Here is a 12,705-nt window from a genome sequence, read left to right as displayed (position 1 = left end):
TAATTCATGTATGAAAGTTTGACTTTGTTAATCAATAGTGTTCAAGTATTAATACATTCCATATCTTATAACAGATTAGTGGCTATTCTCTTTGCATGCACATATACTATATTATGTATGTATACCTACTTGCCTGTTATTCAGTATAAATATGCATTATGATTAGGACATGAAGAACAAACACAGCAATATTACCCTCAGAGCCCATTTTAATGCTTAAATTTCTTTGAGGATACGATGTTTTTAAACATGGAAATGGGAAAAGACAAATGTTGGCATTAGGTAAGATCTGGCTTCCAATAAGGACATGCTATTTTCTCAAATGTAGTTTATTTGAACCAATCAGAGTCACAGATTCCTTAGGAAAACTAGATGAGAGTGTGTGCAAAGTGACACACAGCATTTGCCATAGTTTTGTAAAATTAGTTTCTTAAGAAGAGATGTTTAATATATTTTGCTCAATCACTACAAAAATTGTGTGTATCTTTGTTACTCGTTTTTCTTTTAAAGTGCTAGTCTGGAAACACACATTGAGAACTCCTCCCTGCTTTTATTGATCTACGTTGTTATCTTAATTCATTCTTAACTACAAATATCTACTTCAATCATTTAAAACAAATTTGTTTCTATCTCCTAATATTATTCGAAACAAAAGAAAAACACAACTCTGTATAGTGAATAGCATAAACATGCCGGGCTCGGTGGCTCAGCATGTAATCCCGCGCCTTTGGGAGGCTGAGGTGAGTGGATTGCCTGAGCCTGCGGGTTTGAGACCTGCCTGGGCAACTTGGCGAGACCTCATCTCTACAATAAATCAAAAATTAGCCGGGTGTGGTGGCACGCGCCTGTAGTTCCAGCTACTTGGAAGGCTGAGGTGGAAGGATCGCCGGAGCCCAGCAGGTCGAGGCTGCAGTGGCCTGGAGCAGCCACTGCACTCCAGTCTGGGTGACCGAGTGAGACTCCAACTCAAAAAAGAAAAATGGAAAATCTCCTTCTCTCATGCCTTAATTAGAAACATTTGTTATGTAACAAGCAATATATTCATAGCTTTCCCAGTAGGAAAATATTGCATGAAGATGATAAATAACTTCATAGTTACTTTACATCTCTCAGTCTTTAAGGACAATGAATGCCTTTGGAAAGAAGTGGTTAGGAACCTAAGCTCCAGAGTTCAAGTACCTGGCTCTTCCACTCATATCTGTTTGACCTTGAGAAGTTTAAATAACTTCTCTCTGTCTCTGTTTTCCATTCCGTGAGAGAGAATAACAATAGTACCTAACCTTCAGGGTTGTTTGAAGATTAAATGCTATATTGATGTACACATTTTAGAATAGGACTTGGTTAAGTAAAAGTTACCTCTTCTTCAAGTTATTACTATTCCACTTCTTTAAAAAAGTATCCACCTATCTCTCAATCACAAGAGTTGAAATAAACCAACAAAGTAGAATCAATAATTTGAAGTCTAAAATTTGACTCTGCATAATTTTATTTTGTTAGAATAAGTATGTTAGTTTGCTTTAAATTCGAGGCATCTTGTTTTGATGGCAGAGAGCAGAACAAAAGATAATTTAAAACTCTTAAAATTTTAGGTGGGTAAATGTAACTGAGAGATATTAAAGGGCAATGCTAACTTAGATTATTAAATAAGCATTTAGCCATGATTTAGATTTAATAAAACAATTATGTACATTAACTTATAATTGATCATTATTAAATGTATAATTAGTGAGATCGAATAACCAAGGAAAAGATAAAAGTCTATCTTTATTGTTCACTCTCAATATGTAAGATTCTAGTAGTCATTGGCACATAATGTAATTATGAAGTTATAAATATAAATTAGATTACTTTGAAAGATTTAAAATCCTTTTGCATTTTATCTAATTACTATAAATTTGATTACGGATAAATAGCTAAACTATAATATGGTTCTTCAGAGTTAATCTTTTCTGACTAAAACCTTGAATGCTAATCTCAATCTGTTCAATTTTATAATGCTTGAACAACTGACCAGAAAAATTCAAGACTGAGAGTTAGAAAAAAATATAAATAATATATTATGGCTAAGTATGAGTTTACATGAGCAAAGATGAAAAATGTAAATGATAAGATTCATCAAAGTATTGAAATATTCTTATGATGTTAAAATTGTTATTTATTTTTATGAAATCTCCTGCTGTATTATACTTTCTTGCATATAAGCAGCCTCCTCGTTATAATTAAACAGGTAGAAACTCCCTGTCATAATCAGACCTATAAGGCAGCATGGCCCACATTATAGCAAACAAAGACAAATTTAATATCTCCTGATCATCAAAGGGTTCCGAAAATATACGCACTTTCCTAATTTCTTAGTGTTCAAAGAGGACATTTAAAAGACTATATTAAACAGAAAAACTTCACATTAATTTGAATTATCTTTATTTCAAATAAGTTTTTTTCCATACATAGGAAGGAATTAAAAATTGTTTTAGAATACTCAGCTATGAGTATTGTAACTCATAGTTGAAACTAATATTCAGACTAGGAGTAATGTAATGAGACAGTTCTCCCTTCCCACCTAGTAAATCTATCAGCTTCTCAAAGGGAAGTCTGTCAATCAGTTTCAGCCTGGATGAGGAGCTCTCACTCAACTACATCAATCAATGCAATGGCTTTCAGTTCCTCACTGACTCCTCAGTTGGGAGAAATGAGAATGTCACCCTTTCTTGCCATGTTCCCTCTACTGGCGATCTAATAGCTATTTGTTGCTGTGAGTTACAAATCAAACATTTATTTTGCATCCCCAACACAATTACTGGTAATACACTTGTACATTTAAAAATAATGATATGTCTTCCTCCAACCTTTACACAGCCTTCATGTGTTTAGTAAAAGGAATAATATGGTGAAAGGAGGAACCCCAAAAGTCTCAGAATAAACTTAGTTCACAGTTTGCCTCAGCATAACCATTTTTGCTTAGACTGATGTGCTTTGAATCTAGCATAGGCTAGACATAGATAAATTTCCAATAGGCAGGTTTTAGGAAGCTTTCAGACATTTTACTGCAGGCCAAGCTGGCAGCCTACCCCACTGCCTCAGCAAATCTCCATCAGATACAAGACATGGACAGTCCAATCTTTCAATTCATAGTTTAATATAATAATCTCTAAGAAACTTTCATGTTCCTTGTTGAAGGCAAGGTCAAAGAACACCCCTTAGCTGACGAATGCCATAGACATGATAATAAGACCACCTTCTTGCTAAGGAGCTTGTGAATTGGAAACATCTATCAGGTCTCTTGCAGGAAAATAACCCTTCTCTTGTCTCCTCCCATCTAGTGCATCACCATGGCAGCAGTCATGTGACTAAACCACCCATCTGCCTTCTATTCATCACCTGTCAGTCGTCAATACCTGTGTTTACCTGCTCCTTTGTGATGATGTGAGGCAGACCACCACCCAGTCACCTTAATGACCTTCCCCTGTTAAAGGGAAGGATTAAAAGAACTCAGCCATGAGCAAATATTTTCCATTGCAGCAATTGCCTTGCTAAGCTATGGTGTGGCCATGTGCCGGGCCATGTTTCCTGGCTTTGGCCCCCTCCCTCACCTTGGGGAGCTGAATCCCCTTCTTCTCTCTCTCTTTTTCTAATTTAGTTTTTAAATAATCTATATCTTCTAATCTAACTTCTTTGCAATTTTTTAATCTTTTTCACAGAAGGGGATCACATATTATACAACCACACCCCTAGTGGCCCTGACAACATTCTGGAGGCCCTCACTGGGAGTGTGACCCTAACAAGAGGAAAAGAAACATCAACTTTTCCTACTATTAATCTCTTGGGTTCAATACATTCTGTTACCACCTCCACCTCTAAATATACCTTCCTAGGTAAGCAAAAGTTTTGGGGTGTTGGAACAACTTGCCATTTTTATATTCAGTACTACATGAGAGTTGCAGAGTTTCTGTTGTTGACTTCAGCCTTTGGCAGGAGGGGAGATCATTCAGCTTATTGCTATAATAGTCAACATCTAGGAAAGATGAAAATGGGCATTGCCTTCTCACCTCAATATGAGTTTTTGTTTAAATAGAAAACATTTTTTATGTAGACCAACTATCATTGAATTTTGCCTGTTTTCTGAAGTTTATATAAATGAAATCATGCCGTTGTATTTTTTATCTGACTTATTTCACTCAATATCTATTTATCCCTTTTTAATGCCATACTATAATAATTACTATAGTTTTATAATGTCTTCCTATCTAGTAGAACACCTTATAACCCTTCATTACTATTATATCTCATTTTTTTCTTTTACATTTTTAATATAGATCTACAAATCATGGCCATTATTTCTGTCTCAAACTTGGATTTAACACTGGGTAGAACATCCTGTATGATGTTTAATGATGTGTTGGTCATAGGCATTCTTGTTTACCCTTGATGCTAGAGGGAAGCTTTCAACATTTATCATTAAGTGGCCTTGCTATAGTATAAGTTTTGTAAATACCATTGATCAGATTTAGAAAGTACCTTGATTGACTTTCTATCTCTAAAGTGTTTTTTATATTAAGTGGATCTGAAATTTTATTTAAAACTCTTATTGAAATGACAGTAAATTAAGATTTCTTTTCATTTTGTTTGAGTCAATTATATTGGATAGTTTTTAAATGTTAAACCAACCTTGCATTCCTGAAATAAACTCAACTTTGACTTGTTTATTTCCTATGTATTGCAAGGTTCATTGAACTAATATTTTGTTATGTCTTTGTGAATTTATTTTTATGATTACTGACTAGAAATTTTCCCTTATTAAAATGTCCCTGCAAGTTTGGAATCAAAGTCATAATAATCTCATCAAATACGTCAGAGAATGCATCCTCATTTCTAATCTCTGGAAAAATACTGGCATTATTTCTTTCTTAGATTAATTTTGTATAAATGGAATTATGGCAGCAAAAGAGTGCATACTTAAAATTGTGATAAATAGTGTCAAACAAATATCCATACTTACAATAGCAATTTACTGTCTTCAAGCTATCTTTAGAATGCACTTTTTCAATTTGATAGTAACAGTGTTTCTATCATAACTGAAGGATGAGGTGCTAGTATTTCAGTCTGCATTTAAAAATGATTAGTAATATTAAAATTATATTTTAAATAAATTAGTCATTTGTAGTATTTTATTTTATTTTTATTTTTAATTATTTATTTATTTTTTTGAGTTGGAGTCTCACTCTGTTGCCCAGACTGGAGTGCAGTGGCCGCTCCCGGTCACCTCAGCCTCGACCTGCTGGGCTCCGGCGATCCTTCCGCCTCAGCCTTCCGAGTAGCCGGAACTACAGGCGCGTGCTATCACGCCCGGCTAACTTTTTGACTTTATTGTAGAGATGAGGTCTCGCCTGCCCAGGCGGGTCTCGGACCCGCGGGCTCAGGCAATCCACTCACCTCAGCCTCCCAAAGGCGCGGGATTACAGGCTGAGCCACCGAGCCCGGCCATTTGTAGTATTTTATTTCACACATTGCATATATGTTTTTGTCCATTTTTTCCTGTGGGGAAATTTATTATTTATGGACTCATTAATAAAATATTTATAAACTGGAGTAAATAGTTCTAATGCTATCATATGTGGTTCAAATTTATTTTCCAAGTTGTTTTCTTAAATTTTAATACTGATTATTTGTATATATAAAATGTAAACAAATTTATCCTAAAGAAGATAAATTGCATTTATTGATGAATCAATGTTTTCTTCAGATATTTTATAAACTATTTTTTATTAAGAATTGGATTTCCATATATGATTGCCTTATTTCAGGGCTGTTTCTTTCCACTGAAAAATTTCTACTCCTGAAATAAAATTGAGGCGTGAAGATTTGATGACATTTTAATGTGCTTTAAAATATGTTAGTTTTGCTCTTCTTTTCAATATATTGCTGCATAACATCTGAAACAATGTTAGATTTTTTTTTTTTTTTTTTTAGGGTAGTGGGGCTGAGGCAGGAAGATCATTTCAGCCCATGAATTTGCATCCAGCCTGGGCAACATAGTGAGAACCTGTCTCTAAAGAAAAAAAAAAAAAAGAAAGAAAGAAAAGAAAAAGAAAGAAATCAAACAACCAACTAGAATTTTAATTGCAATTGTATTAAAACCATATGACTTACAGAGCGTTACTTTTTTATGAACAAGATTTTGTGTTTACTATTCAAATTTTTTTTTTTTTTTTTTTTTTTTGAGTTGGAGTCTCACTCTGTCACCCAGACTGGAGTGTGCAGTGGCCGCTCCTGGTCACCACAGCCTCGACCTCTCGACCTGCTGGGCTCCAGCGATCCTTCTGCCTCAGCCTTCCAAGTAGCCGGAATTACAGGCGTGCGCTACCACGCCCAGCTAATTTTTCATTTATTGTAGAGATGAGGTCTTGCCTGCCCAGGCGGTTCTCAAACCCGCGGGCTCAGGCAATCCACTCACCTCAGCCTCCCAAAGGCACAGGATTACAGGCTGAGCCACCGAGCCCGGTTTACTATTCAATTTTAGTGAGTAAAGTTATTTTCCTTGATTCCCTATTATCCTTATACTTGTCTTGAAGATATTTTCTAAGTTGCTTAGCTAAATAATTCTGCTATTCATTTTAAATATTTTATAATAACAAACTCATTATTGTTCATAATAAATTAATAAATTTACATTTTGTGTTTATTTTTGGTTCTAATTTAGTTTTGATCATTTTAGCCCTGTTTTTTCTTATTTTAGTTTGTAGATATATATTAAATACTTTCTTGATTTGTTAGATACTTAGGAAATTTTCTGTACTTTAAACATGTGAAAGGTTATAGTTTTAGAAGAAATTTATTAGTATCTAGGTTTTTGTTTTTAATATGTCCATCTAAATTGTTTTGTATAATTTGTGTTTTGTGACCATTTGGTCAAAAAATGTGGTTTTTGGAACAGATAAACCTAAGTTTGAATATCACAGTAGAATTTATTAGTCACCAGATCCAGAACTCTCTGTAGAGGGACCATATTGAATATGTAATTTTTTCATGCACACATAAAAGAGTATTCAGAATGTATCATATGCTAGGCCACAGAACAAGTCTTAATATATTTTAGAAGATTAAAATTACACAAAGTTTTATATTTGATTATAATGGGATTAAATTAAAAATCAAAACCAAAAAAATCTGAAACATTTCCAAATATGTGGAAATTTAAGCACACACTTCTAAATATCCCATCGGTTAAAAAAAAAGTACATAGAACATTCCAAAACATTTAGAACTGAACAGAAGTAAAAGCACAACATACGAAAATGTGCAAAATGTAACTAAAGTAGCACTTACAAGAAGTTTTTAAATGTCTGTTAGACAAGAAAAATCTCAAATTAATGATTTAAGTTTTCACCTTAAATTATTAGAAAAATAAAAGCAAACTTAGCCTGAGATAAGCAGAATAAAAATAATAATGCAAATTAGAGCAGAGGTCCGAAAATAGAAAAGAGAAAAAAATGAAGAAGATCAATGAACTCAGAAGTTCGTTTTTTAAAAAGTCAAGAATATTAGTAATTCTTTGGCTAAACTGAGAAAAAAGAAGTAACATCAAAACTAAGAATGAAAGAATAGGCCCAGGAGCGGTAGTTCATGTCTGTAATCCTAGCAATTTGGGAGGCTTAGGTGGGACAATAGCTTAAACCCACAAGTTTGAGACCAGCCTAGGCAACATAGTGAGATCTCATCTCTACCAAACATACATATACACACACACACAAATTTAGCTGAGCATGGTGGCACGTACCTGTAGTCCCAGGTACTCGAAAGGCTGAGGTGGAAGGATCGCCTGAGCTCAGGAGGTCGAAGATGGTGTGAACCGGAATCATGCCACTGCCCCTCTAGTCTGGGCATCAGAGTGAGATCCTGTCACAAACAAACAAATAAAAAACTCAGAATGAAAGAATAGACATTACCATTAACCCTAAAAATGAATACATTATAAAGAAATATGAACCTATTACTTCGTATTTCATATTTTGATGTGTCAATAAATTAGACAACTGAGATGAAATGACACATTCCCCAAAAGATAAAAATTACCAAATTGACTCATGAGAAGGAAGAATATTTGAATAAATTGCTAACAAACAAAGAAATTAAGCACGTAATTAAAAACATTGCCCCTCAAAAAATTCTAAGCTCAGAAACTTTCTTTGGTGCAGTCAATAAAATATTTAAACAAAACCAGTCTTTCACAAGCTCAGCTGACACAGATAGAGGAAATATATCTTAAGTCATTCTAGGAGACCATGATTACCCTGAAACTGAGGACTGACAAAGACACCACAAGAAAACAACAGACCAGTGTTCCTCATAAATAGAGACACAGGTATCCTTAACAAAATACTAGTGAACTAAATTCAGTCACATATTTTTTTTTTTTTTAAATCACATATCATGACAAGGGAGTTTATTCTAGGAATGCAAGCTTAGTTTTACATTTTTAAAAAAATGAAATGTACCATACTGATAGAATAAAGGACAACAATAGTTTCACTTCAACAGATGAGGAAGGAGCACATTACAAAATGCAACACACGTTTGTGATTTAATCATTCAACAAATTGATAATGGAATGGAACTTCTCAATATCATAAAAGTATCTATTTTTAAAAAACACAAACCAACGTTACTAACATTAAGCTTAACTGAAGTAGTTTTCATTAAAATTGGGGACATGGCAAGGATGTCTACTCTCCTCACTTCTATTAACATTTTCCTTGAGATTCAAGTAAGTGCCATATGGGGGGAGGGGGAAGTAAAAGCATTGGGTTTGGAAAAGAAAATGCCAAGTCATTTTTTGCATGTGACTTGATCTTTTATGGAAAAAATTCCAAAAAATTTATTCAAAAGCCACTAGAACTAACAGACATGTTTAGCAAGGGCAGAGGATACAAATTCACTATCTGGAAATCAATGGCATTTTTGTGTAATAGCAAGAAACAAAAATTAAAATTAGGAAAATAATTTCATTGATAATATCGAAAGAAAAATATTTAGAAATAAATTTGATGAAAATAAATGTTAAGATTTGTATATAAAAATCATGGCTGAGAGGAATTAGAAAATATTTAAATGAGTGAAAATATATTCAATGTCATAGATTGAAAGACAATACTGTTAAGATGGCAATTCTATCAAAAATGACCTACCAATTCATTGCAATCCTTCAGGGCTCTTTGCAGAATTTGACAAGTCAATCCCACAATCTATATGGAAATGAAAAATGTGTAGAATAACCAAATCAATTTTGAAAAAGATAAAGTTGGAAGAGTCACACTGCCTTTGTTAGTTTACTTTTGCCATTAAACAAATGACCTCAACTTGGATCTAAAATATATAAGGATTTCTTACAAAATTCAATAAGTTCAAACTTTATTTAAAACATAGGCAAAGATGTAAATAAAAGTTTAAACAAAGGTTGAATAACCCCATGAAAAGATGCTCAACATCATTGGTTACTACGGAAATACAGATAGATTTAAGCCATGAGAAAGTACTTCATATGCACTTGAACCATTGCAATCACAAAGTCAGCAATAACAAATGTTGATAAGAATGTGGAGAAACCGAACCATCATACATTGCCCATGGGAGTGTAAAATGGCACAGCCACTTTTGAAAACATTCTTGCCGTTTCTTAAAAAATAAACTAAACAAATAATCTGGAACTTCAACTCCTAAATATCTGCCCAAGAGAAATGAAAACATATATCCATGTCAATGGCATGCATGCAAATATTTACAGCGGTGTTAATTATAATACCCAACAACCTAGAAACAATTTTGGAGAAAGACATTCTATAAAAATGGTTAGAAGAAATGGAGAGATAGGAAGGCAGTATAGATTTCATGGAGGAATGAATATTGATTGCAATCCTTTGCCTGAATGCTAAGATAAGCATTTTAAAATAGGGTCAAGAAAAATATTTAATTAATTTAAAATCATTTGTTGGCCACTTTTCAGGTGCCTAGCTCTATAGTAGATACTTAGGGCTGGGTTAACAAGAGTAAACTCATAAATAACTTGGTCTAAAATATCTGCATATCCTTAGCAGTTGAAATTTTGTGTATGTTTATACATAATAATAACTCGCTAAACCTTATTGAGTGTTTACTGTTTGCCATATCCTAGCCTCAATACTTTACATACATTCACTTATTTAATCATCGTATGCTTTGATAGGTCAGTTATTGTTGTTGTTGTTGTTGTTGTTAGAATTTTGCAAAATAAGAGCATAAGATCTAGAGAAGGAAGTTACTTGCCCAAGGTCATTCTGGGGTAAGGGACGGGCAAATAGCTCAGAGAGTAGCCCTTGGCTGTTAGAACCCCCAGAATGATAAAATCACAATGAAAACATTAATAACAGGAAAGAGACAATTTAACTAGTAGAAGAATGTCAAGATTTTCAGTTTTGATGGGTGGGTTAATATCGAAATTGAGCAATTATTTTCAAAACTGTTTTTATCATTATCTAGACACAAACATGTGTCATGTGTGTATTACATAGCATAAACCTACATGTGCACAAATGTTCAAAGGGTGTAGCTATGTATTTACATAGGTTTCATAGGAGAAGTATTTTCTGAACACATGCTGCATCCCATGCCTCGTTCTGTCTGCTTTCTGTGGGTGGCCCACAGCTTCTTTTTAAGGTAGTCTTTTTGTCCAACTGATCTTTTAAGGCTTTGTCTTTCTGGAGATTAGTGCAGAGCACACTTCATTTCCTTAAATGGGATGTATTGCTGGGCTCTTCTTTCCACATGCGACTCGGTGGGAGGCGTTAAAGACTCTGGATCAGCTTGTCAGGTAAAACTTTATCTCTACATGAGCAATCCGAGTGTGTGACTTCGCCTAAGTACGTCAGTGTCTTCATTTGAGAAACAATAATCTCCTGGCTTATGTGGCTGTCATGAGTTTTAGCTCATGAAAGCAATTATTTTTTTTTTAAATCTTGTGAATGTAAACTTTGAAAAACTATCTGTTCTATGCAGAGTGCTAATCTTGACTCTTTGCCCTCGCATCACTCACAGTTGCACTGGTAAATTTCTGTAATACTTCTCTAACTTTAGAGTTATTGAACCTAGGTTCTGTGAAGATATTTTTAAATATGTTCCTTTATGAATTAAATGAAAGCATGAGTATTCCTTCATGACAAAAATATTGATTTTATAATCCAATGCAATACAAAATTTGGTCTCTCTGTTCTCTTAGAGATGATTCTTTTAACATAAACAGTAAGAAACAAATAACTAAGTAATATCTACGTATATTTCATGAGTGTATTATCTTATTAAGGAAGAAAAGAAGGAAGGAGGGAAGGAGGGAGAGGGGAGGGAGGGATGAGCAAATTTAATAATCATATGACAATGATAGTTTTTTAAAAAGAAAAAGCGATGCTCAAAAGTGAAACTGAAAGAATCAAATTAAACCTCTCCCTACCTTTAAATAGTTTTCTGCCAGACTGACTTAAACCAAGAAATTGTCACAGAGGCTATTTGTAGAGGAATCTGCAGAAAGAGAATTGGTCCAGAACAATTTCAACTTCTGCTTGATTTCCAGCCAGAAGTCTAAGTTGGGGGGATGATCATTCAAGATATTTCACTTTAAACGACAGGAAATGATCTCCCACAAACTGTTTCCTCTCTAGGACTCCCCTCTTATTTAAAAAGACAATGCCTGGGCAGCCCTGTTCCCCAATTTTATCTACTTAAAATGAAATGCCCTGCAACCTGCACACTGACAAAAAGTTCTCTGCCTTCTTGGAATGATAAATTATTCAATGTGTGCTCCAGAAAGAACCACGAATGAGTTTTCTCTCTTGTTGCAGTAAAGATATTTTCCTAATCTGGAGACATCTAAAGAGGTTCTTGAAATATGTGTTTATGTATCATTTTGAAACAAAATATATATCTGTGTGAGTGTATAGTTTGTATTTTAAGCTTCTGGAAAATAGGATTCAAGTCTGTTTAATTTATTTTTGAGGGTACATTATACATTTTGGGTACATAGTGAAAATCATTTTTTAAAAAATAACTTACCTTGGCACAGAAATATCAATACGCTTTCAGAGTCATATTTTAATTTCATATCAATAAAGAGCATATGGAACAAAATATAGGTAACTTCTGCTACAAGTCATTCTGTGATTACCCTCATCAAAGTGAGGGATCCTTGCTACAAAACATCTCAAAATCTGGCCAGAAGTCTAGATTTCTGCTACTATTCTCTTTTTGAAAATAACTTTCCACAGATCAAGTCAAAGGAAAAGCAGCATTTTTCATATGTGAGTCATTTTCACCAACACACATTTCCCTGCATAGGAAGACAGTACTAATATAGCAATCTGAAAGTCCTTGCGATGAAAGCGTGTCACCATGTGCAAACTGTGAAATGTAATTGAAAGTAAAATGTTTAATTAAAATGGACATTTCCGAGCCTGCTTCTGGCAGTAGCCATCTTGCTGAAAAATTATATTTGTTACACTGTCAACCTGGGAGAACAGTTCAAGAGATTGTGAGTGCCAGGTTCCATCCAAAAGTAAATGGGGTGAAAATCGGAAAGAGAGCTTAATACTGATCCTTTTGTCACTGTGCATGTCCCCAACACATGCACCCTGGTACAGACCAGTCAGAACAAGGGGACCTGCCACACATAGCTGTCCCTAAGTCAAT

This window comes from Carlito syrichta, unplaced genomic scaffold (assembly GCF_000164805.1).
Source record: "Carlito syrichta isolate Samal-C Ts95f unplaced genomic scaffold, Tarsius_syrichta-2.0.1 Scaffold311419, whole genome shotgun sequence".
Classification (NCBI taxonomy): Eukaryota; Metazoa; Chordata; class Mammalia; order Primates; family Tarsiidae; genus Carlito; species Carlito syrichta.
This window is presented reverse-complemented; position numbering follows the sequence as displayed.